Below are 3,585 nucleotides of genomic sequence, written 5' to 3'. Positions count from 1 at the left end.
AAAAATTTTTAATGAGTATTTTCTTACGAAAATAAAGGTTGGATTTATATAACATTAAAAAATCTTATGTTTAAACTTAAACTTAAATATTTGTTTTACAAGTATCCCGTAAGGTATATCATTTTTCTTATATTTACATAAAATTTTCATACAAAATTTTAAATAATCTTAGCTTTTCACCAATTCTAATTTGATACTTTGGTACGAAAAAGTGTATTAAATTTAGTACTAAACGGCCTATTTTCTTACCCGTTCAGCCTTATCACGAGTTTCATTTGCCCCGAACCGGTTCACACTATTCGTTTCCGTGTATTCACTACGAGCGGCTGAAAAAATTTTGCTCGAACTTGTATTCGGGCTAAACTCGCGATAAGTCTGATTACTCGTGCTTCGTAAGCTTCCAAAATACAACCTTGAGTAAATCTCCTATTATTATTGCATCATGGCCGCTGACCAATATTTCGTCGATCGTATAATTAGGCTACCCATTTTCATCAAATTTGGGACAAATGCCCAATCATTTTAGCCTTTAAATTATTTTGCATATGCATGTTTGCATATTTGTACTTTTTTTTTANGACTATTTTGGGATAATTTTAGGACCATTTCGGGCTTGGTTTAGGACCATTTTGTAACTTGTGGGGGACTAATTCGGGACCAGTTTTGAACAAATTCAGGAAAATTGTTGGTCTAGTTTTAAAATGTTTACAGCCATTTTGGGACTAGTTCGCGATCATTTTGGGACTACTAAAGGACCATTTCGGGACCGTTTTACGACTTTTCCGGCATTTTCGGGCCAATTTAGAACTATTCCGGCATAATTTCGGGACTGGTTGAGGACAATTTCGGGATAGAGCTCGACTATTTCAACACCTTTTTATGACTAGTTCAGTAAAATTTCGGACCTAATAAGGGTCATTTCGGGACTGTCTCAAGTCTTGTTTGAAATCATTACGGGACAAGTTTACGATTCTTTCAGAACCACCTCAGGACAATTATTGGACTATTTATTACGGGAACATTACGAGACAATTCGAAACTAGACCTAGAAGTTCAAAGTTACCAACTTAGGATCAATACAGACACAATTTTTAATCTCTAAATTCTGGAAATCTCGGCAAATCGGGTATAGTTTCCAAAATCTGTTTTGGTAGAAGCGAATTTATATAAGCGATGATAGGACCACAAGTCTTAAATGATATTATTTGTATATATTTAATTCTCTTTCTAGAAAATACAACATTAACTCATCGAATAATTCAAGGCAATCGACCCAAGAAAGCGGGCATAGTGATTCATATTTAGAAAATGCAATATTTTTGGTTTGTGTCCCCAGCGTGTCCTGCGATTTCCTTTTTTTTGCTTGAACTTTAACACATTTTACTTTTATTATTTTATTTGTGAAAAACTATCAAGGAAGTTGGCTTTCATGCACGAGAGATCGTCTGCAAGTCAAGACTTTTTTATTGAAATATTTTGTATTCTTAGATGAACTGTTATTGAAACCAGATTTAAGCAATTAAGTTCATCTCCTTTCGATTTTAACCGGAGCAAACTTATGAAATAAAAATATGAAACCTCGCACTTTTCTTTGAATTCCATCAGCCAACCAACCTATCTCGCATGTATTTTTATCATTAAAAAAATTAATTTTTTGCATAAATTTAGGGTTCGCAACAATTTACAAATAATGGAAAAAATATTATAGAATAGAATAGTTTAAGTGTTAGCGTACTGTAACTAGCTTATACATATAGATAAATACGTAGTATAAAATATTTATTATTTAATTCCCTGTTAGAGTTTAGTTCAAATTCTAGCGAAGTATAATGCTGTACATATAGCGGTAATAAAGTTATAAATAATTGTGTAGTAAGCAGCGTTTTAGTAAGTAGTAAAACAAATACAAAACGAGCACAGAAACTCACCGCTGCAATTCACAGCACGCAAAAAAAGTTGTAATCAAATGAAAATTAACCGACATAATATCAAACATCATCGAAAATATTTAAAAAAAAAAATTATGTAAAATCTATATGTGTATGTAGTGATAAGTGAAAACGATTGGTAATGATTGGTATTAACGAAAATTGCATAAATTGAATGAAGACTTTCAGCTAAAACGAAGGGGGAATAATTGTACGAATTGCAGTTACTATAAAAAATGCCTAGAAGAAGTACATACATACATAAATACATAATTAAGTAGTAAATGTGGTAATTGAATAGTTAATTTAAACTGATGTAGCATAAAAGACATTGTACGCTGTCACATTTAAGTAAATTATATTAAGTATACACATACTTCATATGAATAAAAACAAGTAATTACATACTACATTAAATAGTTGATATTATATTTTAACGAAAAAAAATGATGATATTAAAAGAAATATACTATATGAAATAATAAAAAAACTAAAAGAAAAAACGATGTATTTTACTCGCGAATTTTTGCAGAATCACTATCTGGTTGCATTTAAAATATGGATACTTGCGCCTATGTGCACTAAGGTAGAAGTGGGAAATAATCGATAACACTATCGATGGTTGAAAAAAAGTGCAAAAGTATCAGTNTTTAATTGTTGGGCAAATGAATACAATACGTGCACCGATTAGTGACAAGAATAGCAACCATCTTGGATCGGCGCATTTATGTATAAAATTTATGAAACTTTATGTACGCAGGTATGAAAAAACTCGTAACTTCTACAGTTTTGGTGTTTCCATTCTCAAATTTTTACAGCGTACTCCATAAAGTTTGACAACTAATCAGGTTGGAAAAATCGAACATGGTGCAGTTAATAAAAATAAATAAAAAATTCAAAAAATTCAATTTTTTAATGCAAATTTTTCTTTTTATCTATCTCACACTCTCATGGAAAGTCGATTAACTGATTTACTCCGACAAACAGTTTATTAACTGCAACAATTGAAAAAAAACTTCTTTGTGAGTTCAAAATCTCGGGAATTTTTTTTCGAGATTTTCGAATATCATGACGAAATAAAAAAAATTGGTGTCTGTAGTAGAAATTGTAGTAGAATATTGCTATAAGTATGACCTAGATTTAGAGAATACAACCATGTAAATGCAAATGACCCAGATTTAAGAAATATAACGCTGTAGAAATACAACTCTGTATATGGAAAGCGTCTGGGTAGAGACAAGAAAAACGAAATAAAGACATTCGTAAAATAGCATCGAGCAAGTGAACTTGTGCGTTTTCGTGATCGGCCTCTATCTTATTGCCTGCTACAGTCGCCAGAAGTGGGATTGATATCCCAATTTTTTTTTAGTGTTTTGCGCCTTCGTACAAATATTTGGAGTGCATAATACCTGCTAAGGTTGCGACGAAATTAAAAAGTTTATAGCGCTCACGGACACAAAGAGAAAAATAACTAACTATTTACGCGTAACAAAATTAAAGTCAGCGTGCAAGATGGAGGACACCATTGCGGTAGAAACATACACAACAACACAACTGAAAGAGTGGCTGCAACGTTTGAGTCTTAAGACAAGCGGAACGAAGATGGAACTTGTTAAGCGTTTAAACGAAGTTCCCCAAGCGACACGTGGAAATTGCC

At 32.2% G+C, this 3,585-nt stretch overlaps 1 long non-coding RNA gene across 1 annotated transcript; it reads left to right on the top strand.

Annotated features, from left to right (window-relative positions):
- The first annotated feature begins 579 nt into the window (after positions 1–579).
- LOC108353886 (uncharacterized) lies at positions 580–2,431 on the top strand. Its single transcript, XR_001846485.1, has 2 exons — positions 580–1,478; positions 1,510–2,431. It is a non-coding gene; the product is annotated as an uncharacterized LOC108353886 (long non-coding RNA).
- Positions 2,432–3,585: the final 1,154 nt, after the last annotated feature.

Source organism: Rhagoletis zephyria, unplaced genomic scaffold, assembly GCF_001687245.7.
Source record: "Rhagoletis zephyria isolate East Lansing unplaced genomic scaffold, Rhagoletis_zephyria_1.1 Rzeph_scaffold_32018, whole genome shotgun sequence".
NCBI classification, from domain to species: Eukaryota; Metazoa; Arthropoda; class Insecta; order Diptera; family Tephritidae; genus Rhagoletis; species Rhagoletis zephyria.
Note: the sequence above shows the minus strand (reverse complement) of the source record. Positions and strands in the feature narration are given on the sequence as shown.